We start from the raw sequence: 14,129 nt of genomic DNA on the forward strand, positions 1-14,129 counted from the left end.
AAGGTTCCTCCAATGCTAGTCGAATTATTACTAGAAAACTATATAAACAAAAGCAAGTGAATGACATTAACGTTTACATTACATTTTTACTTTTTTTTACTTTCACACAAAATATATGCCAGTAAATAAGTAAAAGAAATATTTAAATTATCTTTCACTTTATTTCTACCCTTTTACAGCGCGCTATTTGGATTATCTACAAAATGGTTAAAGTGTCGGATATCCAAACGCAACAGAAACTTCATGACGTCATAGGAAATTCAAGAAATTTATTTGTAAAAAGTAAATGCATAACTATAACATTTTAAAATTTTGTTTTTGTTAAATAAATAAGTATTTTTGGATTAAAATTAATTATACTACGCTCAACCATCCTCATTGCTAAAAGCGGTGAAACTCGACTTAGAATTGAGTCAATTAGATGGAGAGAAGCAAATGCCTTGCAGATTTAGAAAAGAAATAGCCGAGGGATAAAGACATTTAAAAAAGTTTCAACAAACACGTGACCGACCGCTGTTTTTAGTAGCCACATAAAATGAATTAGGTGGACTGTATACGTCTGACAGTTTCAACGATTGTAATTTGTATAGGTCCTAGGTGCTTTGACCACAGGTGCTTTGACCATAGGGGTTTGACCATAGGGGGTTTGACCACAGCGGAGCTTTGACCATAGGGGGTTTGACCATAGGGGGTTTGACCACAGCGGAGCTTTGACCATAGGGGTTTGACCATAGGGGGTTTGACCACAGCGAGGCTTTGACCATAGGGGTTTGACCATAGGGGGTTTGACCATAGGGGGTTTGACCATAGGGGGTTTGACCATAGGGGGTTTGACCATAGGGGGTTTGACCGTAGGGGGTTTGACCATAGGGGGTTTGACCATAAGTGGTTTGACCACAGTGTGGCTTTGACCACAGAAGGGGGTTAACCATAATATATAGATTTTAAAATAGATATTATAAATTATTTGATTTAAGTTTGTGATACAATTAATACCATTTTATACATGATTCCTGGAAGTCCATTAATAGAAATTAACGTACAAAAATAAGTTAAGAACGATATTTTAGTCTCTACATAAAGGCTGGTGCTACGCCTCATAGAATTTATTTTAAATATAGATCTAAATGGAACATAAATAATGCGACATATAACAAGTTTCACAAATAAAGAATGTAGATGTACTTGAAAATACATAAATAGAAAGGATAACAAAGGATAAAAAAACTATGCCAACAGTGTAGTCAAAGAATTAATGATTGTATGGTTTAGATTACTTGTATTTATATATGATGAATTAACATATTATTATATCCTACCGCAATTTAAAATATAATTACACAACTTTTAAAATAAATCATTACAATATATGGACAAAGCGCTTATTATCAAACGCCAGCATTGGACAAACCACTTGTGATCAAAGACTCTATATGGAAAAAAAACCCTGTGTTTAAAGCCGGACACAGCGCTTGTGATCAAACACCCGTTGACAAACCACCTGTGATCAAAGACCTTCTGCTGCGAAAACACCTGTGGTCAAACCCCCTATGGTCAAAGTTCCGTTATGGTCAAAGCCCCGCTATGGTTAAACCCCCTATGGTGAAACCCCCTATAGTCAAACCCCCTATGGCCAAAGCACCTGTGGTCAAAGGTCCGCGCACCTTTTTAAAAAACTTTTATAATTATTTTATGCAATGATACATGTGTAACTGTTAAGTTTAGTACGAGTTACCAGTTGCATGTACTTCAGTTAATCTACGTTGACCATTTCAATCATGAAATCAACGACAATTTAGAGGTGAAATATTTGTTTGGAATTACCTGAGGAATACGCGTACATATGATTGTGACGAAGAAAGTGATGAATGAGTGAACTGATTTTCTTTTAAATAAACCGGGGATGACCTCCCCTAAACTATCTCGAATATTGTTATATAACACTACAAGAGATGGAAAATCGGGATATAGACATGAATTTTAATCCATTTTCAATTACTTAAATTGATTAAAATAGAATAAATAGAATCTTGTAGAAAAAAAAATTACACACCAAATAAACGGCAGAAAATATGTGTATGATACTTCGTATACGAGAAAGTTAAAAAGAATCTATTTCTATCGAGCTTTAAACATGAAAGATACATTTACAAATGTAACGGGTACTCAAAATACTGATTGCAAAAATGTGTATGGATTTACCTCAATTCTTGCTCAGATTTAATCAACCAAATCAAAGCTCTTTATTGTCCATTCCCACAATATAATGTAAATAATTTAAAACTCTAGTCTAGGTCAAAGTTTTTTCTAAAGTAACGACAATTATTGTCTTCAAACAACGGTGTAAACAAGTTGTATTTTATATTTGAATATAACTGTGTTGTTGACAATATTTGTTTATTGCAACATTTTAATTGTTTACCGTTTAAATAAGAATTGTGCGTTTCCTTTTGTTTCAGGAAATACCGTTGCGCTTTATGTCCTTGCTTTGTTGTCAAACGATGATCAAATAGATGACATCATAGTTGATGATGCCATGTTGATAAATGTATATTATGACGTAGAAAAAGTATTTAAGTACAGGTTGGACAGGTAAAATAATGTTGCTATTTATTTCTACAGAATCTTTTTTAAAGATCGATTGGAATGATTACATCCTTTTCGAGATCTAGTAGTTATAGCCCATTACGACTAACTGTGAAGTTGAAAATCATGTAAATTTTTTGAAATACTCTAATTGTGCTTTTTTAACATTTTGTGGGCTTAAATATTATTTTATGTATCGTTATTCAATCTAGAAGTGATTACGTAATATTTTGGCAGATTTGCTGTGACCTCTGACTCTGAATTGTGTGAGACCATGGATGACAGGTTAGCAACGCTACACAGCTTGTTTAGAAATAAAGAGATCAGATGCGCTATTATTGGAAATCGTGATGATGATTGTGATAATGATTATCTGATAGACAGAATACTTAGCTACTGGCAGTCAAACACAGATGTGTGTCTAAAACTGTTGACTCTGTTTGCTGACTGTACCTTGTCTTGCTTACAGATAGAGGTAAGAGAGTTTAAACAGTTGCCAAGGAATGTTAACATATGCACATAGTGAATGCAATTATGAGATTAATATAAGCAATGAAAAATACTATGATATAGAATAAGAGTGTTTTATTAGTGCTAAAATGTAGTTCAACTAAAATAAATAATTTTAAATTATTTTTTTCTCTTTTTTTTTATAGCGAGGATTGTGGCGGATAAAACACGAGTTAGCTGCTGACTCTAGAACACAGAGTGTAGATGGTATTGAGGCTTTAATAGGATATGTTGCTGACTCTAGAACACAAAGTGTAGATGGTATTGTGGCTTTAGGAGAACGTGTTGCTGAATACAGCCAGGAGTTAGTACCAGGTGTGTAGTGTAACAACATCTAGCGAGATCTGTGTGTTAACTAAACAACGGCTAGTGTTGTTTTGAAAATTTGATTTGCCTTTTTATCACTTTAAAAGATAAAAGTCTTAATTAATTAATAAAGAATAATTTTAATGTAGTTAACTAACTGCGTGTTAAAAATGTTTTACGATGTATATATAAAAATAAAGTTTATGTTTCATGTCTTACGGCCAACACAATAAAGTTAGTCTGTTTCCGGATCTCGACATATAAAGGCTCTAAGCCCAGTCGCCTTAACTTTGACCTAATGTAATACAGGTTACCACCAGAGCTGGATGGACTTTAAAACGGTTGTAGACTTGAATCCGCGATACCAAATTAAGATCTTAGGGTAAAAGTCGTTCAGGTTTATATTTACGAGAGTTTAATGCATTTAACATTAAATATATAGGCTACTACATTTACATCAATTTAGTCAATTAAAACAAAATGTATTGCATTACAATCATATAATCAATACGTCGAAAATTTAATATAGTAGAAAAAAACGTATATTTTGTAGGCCGAACTGCTATGCTTCTGTCCGGATGCCTAGTCGCCGACTGAATATATTGATGACTCGGGCACTAGCCAATAAGGTCGTTGTTGTGAAGAACGAGAAATGAGACTTTCTTAGTTTCTGCCGTTCTTCAGTTGAATAAAATCCTGTTCTACCGAGCGAGGCTGTCCCTAAACGCTTGTAAGTCGTAAGAGAAAGAATATCTAACCTGTCCGTATTTATACCAACATCCTATCCCTTAAATATTCTCACTGGATAAAGAGGCCAAAATTTGTGAGCTGACAAATTATCCCCCACCCCCCTGGCGCTAACAATCATGGCCGCTGGCCAGCATAAAGCTAATAATGTTTTGTCAGTTCCTGTGTATCGTCCATCTATTTGTCTGTCCATTTCACTGCACTCGTAATTATATCTAATATATAACTAGTGAAGTTTCCCGAAAGTACGTGTGGAATTAAGCACCTTAATATACATATATTATATATATTATACACACACACACACACCTATATATATATATATATATATATATATATATATATATATATATATATATATATATATATATATATATATATATATATATATATATATAGATATATATATATATATATATATATATACCTTTTGAGATAATTCTCAGTAACTGCAAACATTACCATTTCAAATTTGTAACGTTTTTTTCGAAATTTGTCATTTGTACAACTGATTCAGCAAGTTAGCTCAATTATGATTTGCCAGTAATATGTAGACTATAATTATAACATTGCACATTAAGTTGCATTCATCATTTCACTTCACAGATTTCTTTCAAACAAACAAACGAATCGAATTAAATCCTTTTAAAACTTTACTAGCAGAACTTCAGTTAGATGAACCACACGTTGTAAACTGGTTAGAAAACGTAAAGTTGTATCCTCACGTTTGTGTTGGCTATGAACTGGTTGTGAAATGTATTATAAGTTTTAAAACTTGCCCTGCTACTGAATTTTTAAAGAGCATCAAAGAGCTGCATTCATACCTGAGATATGATTTACTTGATGTGTACATGGAGATGTTTGGAGAATTTCTGACTGATGTCAAGTTTTTTGAAGAGACGTGGAGAAAATATTCTCTAATATTAAAGTCAATTGGACGAGAACACTACGACGATTCTATCGACCAACAAGAAAACGTGGACAAAAACTCAAAGGAAATTTTGTTTTACATCAGACAAGTTTGGATCGTGACGTCATCATGCGGTAAACTTTGTTGTGATCAGATGATTGCTTGTGGCGTTTTAGATGAGATATATTTCAACTTGAAAGTTGATGACAAAAACAGCATCGCTCAGGTAAATAAATATATTTAAAATCTGTGAACTGTAATACACCATATGGATACAATCGTCCGGCTGAGTATGCTAATATCAATGTATGGTCGTTTGTTAAATGGGTCAATGTGGGTTACCTCCCCACCCACCTAAAATATATTATATTGTACAAGCTGGCCCGCGACGTAGTATACGCCGCCATCTACTTGTTTTATTTTCTGCTTATCAGCGATTCATAATTTGTGAATTCAACACTACCCCCTCCCGCATCACAACCTCCCCCCCCCCCCCCTCCCGCCCAGAGAAAGCAGCCGTTTATAGACAAAGAAAAGATCAATCAGAAATTGTTACCTCCCCTTCGTTTCAATTCGTTTAATACTAAACTATCTGCCCCTAATAGCCGTCACTAACCCGGCACTACGATTGTAAACATACGGGGTGAACCACAGCCCAGAAGAACATGTGAAAGTGGGGTGGTGGCTATGCTGCGTGGTGTTTTCTATCGTCTCCATGAAGAGAATTATATATATAGGTATTGAAAATTGAGTTGCCAATAATGTTTTATGTGGTAATCGACAATGGCATTTTATAAGCTAATAAATTCTCAAACTTACGGCGACCCATAAGTTGAATTAATTTCAATAGAAACAACAGAGCCGTTTGGACTATTTTAATAAATACTTATAACAAGAAAGCAAAACATGCGATACTGTAGCTCAAATCAATCTAAAACTTTGTAAGAATTATGACATCGCTTTCATTTTAATCTTTTCAGACTGAATCTTTCAGCTTTACATCCACCCTATAAATCTTGTATTATCTGGCTTCACACACAAAAGTTTCACACAGAGGAGACATTAAAGACCTGTTGTTGGAGTCATTGAATGGAGGTGTCTTATACTAATCTTTTATTAACAAGAAACTTAATGGAGATATCTTTAGCATTGATACGTGTAATTAATAATAGCAATAATCCGAATTTAACAATTGACAGTTGCAATTAGGAATATACTGCAAATAATATGAAATGTTTTATAAAGAGAAGACATGAGGGATCTGTTGCTGGAGAAATTTAACAGAGACGAGTTCATCTATTGTGATGGTGCTTTATATTAATCTTTTATTAGCAAGAAACTGCTGAAGAAAAACAAAATCAATTCTTAAAACAACAATACAATATTTTTTTCAGTTTTGTCAATAGAGGCATGTGGTGTCATAGAACGTTGTGTTCTCATCATGTTACAGTCTTGGGATAACACGGATTCACCCCGGTGTTTGTCGATTGAGTTTGCTGTGTGGCTAGACCGTATCAGACACAATAAGTACTTACCTTTTATCTCAGAGTCACGTTTTCGCAACAAATGCAGGTATGTTAGGGTGACCTTGTGATTATTTTAAAGTGATTTAATTAGTAAAATTGTATTTTTTAAAATCGGAAATATATTTTTTTATCCTTTATCTAATCAATTTTAGAAATACTCTATACTAAGTAGTGTTAGGCTTTGTAATTGTTTAAATAGTTATTGAAACATGTAATGCATTCTAGGTAAAAGATAGAACAAAATTACACATTCCCAAATGTGTAGATATTTAACCAGAATTTAACCATGTAATCAATAATACTATTGCAATAAATATGTAAACGATTTTCAAAGTTAGTTTTATTACTAATTAAATAAGTATTTTAACGATACATCTGTTTTAGCTTTATTTTATTGTTTTAGATAAAATTGTCTCATTTTGTTCAGCGTTTATCGCAGACTTTTATCTCCTGTAAAGTGGGGGGGGGGGGGGGGGGGTGGGGGGATGGGCACTTAAGCTTTCCGGCTTGCGTAGGGGAGGGAGACTGGTTGAAGAATAAATTTTCTTGTATAAATTATTAGTTTTTGATTTATTTTGTTCGTAAAGATGCACGAAAGAAACTCTTTAATTACATTATATTCTCTTATCTTCCAGGAGTTTTAGGTAATTGAAAATTTATTTGGAATATATGCTAACATTTTACAGTCTTTAAACTTTGTATTTTTTAATAACTCAATTAAATTTTTTATCTCACATATGTGACGATCATGTTGTGAACTTTTTTAATGAACAGGCGCTTAGACGTTCTACGAGCTGTACACAAGTCAGGTAGGTTAGGATTCTATGTAAGGCCTTTTTTCTTCCTAAAGGACATCCAAGAAAATTGGCAGTGTACACAACATGTACCAGTCATATTAAACCAACTATATAAGCTGGTGATGACGTCAAACATTGGATACACAATTAAGGTAATTCTCTCATTCTAAAGCTGTATTGTTCCTACACTATATACTACAAATCACTTACAAATCATCTATGTATTATCTACAGAAACAAAGACTATTGTTGACGACGCTAAAGAACATAACAGCACACAATGGCACAGATGGAAGACAAGCGGCTAAGAAATTAGCTGATACCATTCAAGATATCATAGGTATCAGTGAACAAAGAGTTCATCTGTCTGGTATTTGTTAGGTGATTGGTGTCGCGAGACATCTCTGGATATTTAACTGCAGGTCTCTGATAAAACCTGAAAAGAAAACAAAGAAAAAAACTAATCGTTCTTCAGGATCTATAATTATAATAAACAGACCTAATGATCCTATTCGAACCCATCATATCTTTATTGCGAGGACATTTGTCTCTTTAACTAGGCATTTTAGATATATTAAAATAATGTTAGACTGTTTGCATTCATATTTTTATAATTGTCTTTCATAAAACGTAAATTCTCATAGTACCCAACTAGACCGTCTTCAACAATAGTCTATGTATTTTATTGTATTTGTGGTCAACAGTATTTTAGAGCTATATTTGAATTACCTTTAGAACAAAATAATGCGGACTAAAAAGGAACTTATTATATAAACATATAGTTTCATTGGACAAGAGGCACATTTACTGATACCTTTTACGATTTAGTAACGTACTTACTGGTAATTAATGTTTATATAAATTAAATTGTAACAATAATTAAAACATAATAATTAACATCAGAACAAAAATATGCGTTCACATAAATTTATTTTATTATTGCTCTATTATTCTATTTACGATGAGAAAGATGAAAATGAAGACGACGAAGACGAGGAAGAAGACAGTGAAAGTAATATGGAAGATATTGAAGACCGTGACGATGATAGTGCTAGAACAGAAAGAGAAGAACGATTGAAGCAAAGGATGGAAGAAATATACGTGCCCTTTTCTAAAGTTAGATATTTTTTTTCTAAATGGAGCAAAAATGATATAATCAAATCAGCTCTCACTATTTTAGACGTTACCAGTTTATCAAGTTGTTCAGTAATAGAGGCGGATACTGGACAGAGAATTGATCAAATTTTACACAACAGTCAAGAGAGTGCAACACTTTTAACAGTGTTGAGCCGTTGGCCTGAAATGGCGAATGTTGCATTAACTCTTGCTGAGAACAAAAATAAAGTGCCAGACCTTGTAGATGTTGATGAGAAGATTGACAATGTAATAAAATTGTTTGAGCTAGCAGACATAAAGGGGGAAATAAAAAGAAACAATGTCCTGAACGACTTGACATTAAGGACTTCTAAGCTCACGTGTCTTACTGTAAAGCAAGTAAGTTAAACATTCACTTGATTCTGTTTACTTGACTGTTGATAACTGTGAGTTAAACATGTGTTGTAAATTTATTTCAGACCTTCACATTTCTTCTTTTTCTGGTGAAAATGTTTGACTCAGAGGTCGACCAACAATGTTTAAGTGAAGAAGATTTAAAAGCTTTGTTAAAGAACTGGAGCTCTGATTTATCCAGAACAAACGACGGTATTTTACTGTTAGAAGTGGGGAACTTAGCTGTTGTCTTACTGTCACGAAAGTAAAATAAAATACAAGTTATTGATATTGTAATCCTATATATTTTGATTGTCAATCTTGTCATATATCTCAGATCTAGGTCTAGTGATGTTTGTGATCATATTAATGATAACCGACGTCCACCACGGTCAACATTTGTTGGTGTACCAGGACACGATACAAGAGCTGAAACAAAGATTAGTGACGTCATTACATCTTGGTAAAGCTACGTTTCAAGTCTACTGTGGGGAAAACGAGGGGAGACTTGGGTAAATTTAATACATTCTCGACTTCAGTAATCCACTGGGTGAGGTGTTGATTCCACTTTACCATTGGACGTACACATAAAATATAACATAACCCAACGCAAACTTGTAGGCCTACGCTGATTAATTGGTAGATGCAATATATGCGAAAATAATTTTATATAGTGTGAACCCGTGACTACTCTGTGCGACGGCAAGGTCCTGAGTGGAAGATAATTTTCTAATGACTCACTCCATGCATACAATTTAATTTTCTCGATGACTAGTTACGAGGTGCCTTTAATTCATTTAATTGGTAAAATAAAGCCTCTATCGTGAAGCTTACTGTACGTTTGTCTTCAAATTATTGTAAAGTTTTAATCCATTAATTTAACGTCTGTCGTGCTTAAATTTTAATATTCTATCATAACTTGTTAAAAAAAAAAACCTCTACTCATCACCTAAATAGTCACATTTTTATCTAAAACATTTCTTTTTACAGTATTTGCAATATTTTGCTCAACCTACAAAGACTAAGTCAACAAGAAACGTTTAGAGCAGAATTCCCTGAACATTGTTTGTTCCATCTACAATCTATTTTGTTACAATCATGCTGGACAAGACAACAGGAGATAGAGCTATGTCTGCAAATATTGGCTACTTATACAACTGATATCAAGTACTATATAAAGGTTAGAAAATAAATAAACTCAACATAAGGCATCAAAAGATAACAGATTTCAATGAGTGAAACGAATCTGTAAAACGGTTATAATTTAGTAAGGAAATACACGACTAAAAACGGCTTACATTAAAAACACATTTGTAAAGGAAATATTTGTTTTATTTTACGTTCTTTTTTATTGTAAATTTAGCAAATAATTATGCCCTATAATATACAATATTTCAATAATTAGATCTAAATTTATTTTGCGGATGTCCTAAAATCAATATTTAAAACTACTATTTCAGTACGAACCTTACCTTCTTTGTTCACTACATGCGTGTGTAGGGCTTTTAAAAGATTCACAATTTACAACACATGCAAATAACGCAACACAGCTTCTGGATCTCATCGCCAGCAGTTCACAAGGTAAAACTTTCATTTGTGTGTGATAAATAGCCTATAGACGTACATATGAAATGTCAACAGGATAAAATTAGATTTAGTGTTTGATAGTTTTGATTATTTAGTGGCATAACGTTTAGAAAATAATTACTTGTCTTAACATAAAGGACAGTCAACCAAGCAAATGCACGCCAAACAAAACAGAGATAGATTACAAAGTCGGGCTAGAGAAAGGGTCGTTTAGTTTAATTTTAAATTGTTGGCCTTATGATTCGTGGAAACAGTGTTTCTTCCAGACTTTTTTCTCCGGGGGGGCACTTGAAATCTTCGGGGGGGGGGGGCGGTAAACTTTCTTCGGGGGGGCGGACACTGTTAAAAGTATATATTTTCTATATAAATTATATAAATTTCATTTCGTTCGGGGGGGGGCGGTAAAAATTTTTCGGGGGGGGGGGGGGGGCTTCACCCCCCGAAGAGATGCCTGGAAGAAACTCTGCGTGGAAAGATCATTCGGCAATTGACATTTCGGACTTCGTCAATGACGTGGCCCTTTATTTGAACACATAAAACAACTGCAGGATAAAAAAATACGGGTCAACATACTGATGTTCATAGAACGTACCAATTAAATGTAGTAAGCAAGATCTATATATTATACCTGAACATGACTAGCCTGAGCAAATAGAGAGATTTACCCACCTGAAATATGTTTTTGACTTACAAGTAATGACACATACATATAAACGATTGGATAGCAGATATGACAAAAACACTGTTCGATCCGTTGTTATAGTGCACGTACAAGGCAATAACGGTTTTTATTGTAAAAGTAAATTCAGATTTTTAATTGAAAAAGACCATAAAGAACAAAAACAAAATAACGAATAATAAATAACTATAAAGAAAAGCGTGGGTCACTAGATTATGTACTGGATACCTTTACTAATATTTAGGACAAGAAAAAAGGCCCGTTGAGGAAGGATACAACGGGCGCTAGGTTGATAGTGCTGTCTATTTTCTCGGTACTTTAATTTATACAAAATATAGTCATAGACATATCCCTAAACCATGTACCTAATCTCATTCATGATAAAAGTAGCATTTAGAGTTTCTTTCAGGCAACTTTACTTGGGAGGAGGGGGCTTCTTCCCCCTCCCACCCCCCCCCCCCCCCCACACACACACTCCAAAACATGTCTACCGTCCCATTCAACGAAATATAATTATATACTTTTTCCAGTGTCCGCCCCCTCCCGGAAAATTCTACCCCCGCCCCCGAAAATTTCATGTATCCCCCACCCCTCACCGGGGAGGAAAAAGTCTGAAAGAAACACTGGTCGCATTTGTAGATCATATAAACTATAGGAATAATCTGGGCTGGGCTTCGCCCCTACCGGAAGAGAGGAAAAAGTCTGAAAGAAACACTGGTGTCGCGCTTAGCCACTACCCGAAGAATTGCATTAAAGAAATTGCAAGAAAACCACTTTTTAGATTAGACACATTAATTAGGCGGTAATTTTATTATAGAGTATCGATGAAGAAATTTCTTTTGAGTTGGGGAGGGGGGGGGGAGCTCAGACGCTCTTACGCGGGGGTGGGGCTTCGCCCCTACCCGAATAATTGTATGAAAGAAACTCTTCACGCAAACCACTTAGATTAGACAAAATTGACTTTTATTCAATGTTTACTCGAGAATCAATGACGTCATATTACTGTGTGCACTCTCCGGCTTGAGATTATTTTCTACTATACGACGTCATATTTCGTTTTTCGAAATACTATGCATGTTTTTAATTTGCTTTTGTTTTCTCTCGAGCGTTCTTGTCAGATGCATAGATACACAGACAGCGAAACTATTAGTATTAACGAGAAAAATGGCCCGTTGAGGAAGGGTACAACGGGCGCTAGGCTGATAGTGCTGTCTCTTTTCTCTAAACTAAAAACCCCCCACCCCCCCACCCCCCCCACACACACACCACCCCCCCACCCCCAAAAAAACATGTCTCCCGTCTCATTCAACGAAATATAATTATATACTTTTTCCAGTGTCCGCCCCCTCCCCGAAAATTCTACCCCCGCCCCCGAAAATTTCAAGTACCCCCACCCCTCTCCGGGGAGGAAAAAGTCTGAAAGAAACACTGGTGTCGCGCTTAGCCACTACCCAAAGAATTGCACTAAAGAAATTGCAAGAAAACCACTTTTTAGATTAGACACATTAATTAGGCGGTAATTTTATTATAGAGTATCGATGAAGACATTTCTTTTGAGTTGGGGAGGGGGGGGGGGGGGCTCAGATGTTCTTAAGCCGGGATGGGGCTTCGCCCCTACCCGAAGAATTGTGTGCAAGAAACTCTTCACAGCAAACCATTTAGATTAGACAAAATTGCCTTTTTATTCAATGTTTACTCGAGAATCAATGACGTCATATTACTGTGTGTACTCTCCGGCTTGAGATTATTTTCTACTCTATGCTAAATGTGACCGCGTCATACTTCGTTTTTCGAATTACTATGCATGTTTTTAATTTGCTTGTGTTTTCTCTAGAGCGTTCTTGTCAGACAGATAGATACATAGACAGACAGCGAAACTATTAGTGTTAATAGGCAGAGACCCTCGCTTTTTTATAGTTACATAAATAGTTGAAGATATTGAAATCCAAATATACATTAAAATAACACTACATCCGCTGTATTGAGGAAACTTGACGACTAGTTTAACAAGATGGATACGCATTGAGATAACTCGGTAAAAACTAAATAGCAGGCCAAGAAATGCCTTCAGTACGAACACAAAGTTGATGGATGGGGTAAGCGAAGCAAGTAGCAACTCAAAGGAGATGGGTGAGGTGAGCAAAGTAAAAAAAAGAGTTACCTGGGGGATATAGGATCGCGTTGGGTGGTAGGAACATGTCATCAAGACCTGAGTTGGAAGACTGGCTAACAATAAAATATTGACGAAATGTCTACATCATGTTGCTGCCATTGCTGAAAAAATTGCTCATAAAACTTGGTAGAAAAATAATAGAAGTTTTATATCTTCCTTGCCCAGCGTCTACTTCAACATCTAGTAAGCTTTTCCGTATGTAAGGATATTAATGATTAATGTTTCTTTTATAAAATTCATCCCTTCGGTCGCAATATCTCTCTATAATCATAAGTTTTACAATACATTTTTCAACGTATTTACTTTATATTTCATGAAATATGTATATTAACGCCATTATAGAATTAAATCCTTTTTACCTGATATTATAGGCTTTTATTATATGCGTATTTTGACGTTGTTTTATATCTTGTTATTTAGACTGGAATATTCCATAATATATTTAAAACTACTTTTATGTAATAAATAACGTAAAATGAATTTTATTTGATTATTATTTGCCTGTTTAATGTCTCCTACAGCTGAACTAGATCCACCAGTTGAACGTAAAAAAACACGAACAGAGAACTGGAAAGACGAAGAAAAAAACGAACTTCTCTCACTGATAGAGAGACACAAGAGAGAGATAGAATGTAAAGGACGAACCAGCGAATGTAAGAAAAAAGTAAAACAAGTCTGGGATGACGTCACACAAGAACATAGAGCAAAATACCCGTCACGTGACCTACAGAAAGTGAAAGAACAATATCAGAGGATGAAATCTTTGGCTAAACAAGACATGAAAAGGGCAAAGAGAGACCCTCATGGCAGTAGACTTTCT

The sequence above is a fragment of the Physella acuta genome, unplaced genomic scaffold (assembly GCF_028476545.2).
Source record: "Physella acuta isolate Inbredline_101_S28 unplaced genomic scaffold, ASM2847654v3 ptg000094l, whole genome shotgun sequence".
In the NCBI taxonomy this organism is placed as follows: Eukaryota; Metazoa; Mollusca; class Gastropoda; family Physidae; genus Physella; species Physella acuta.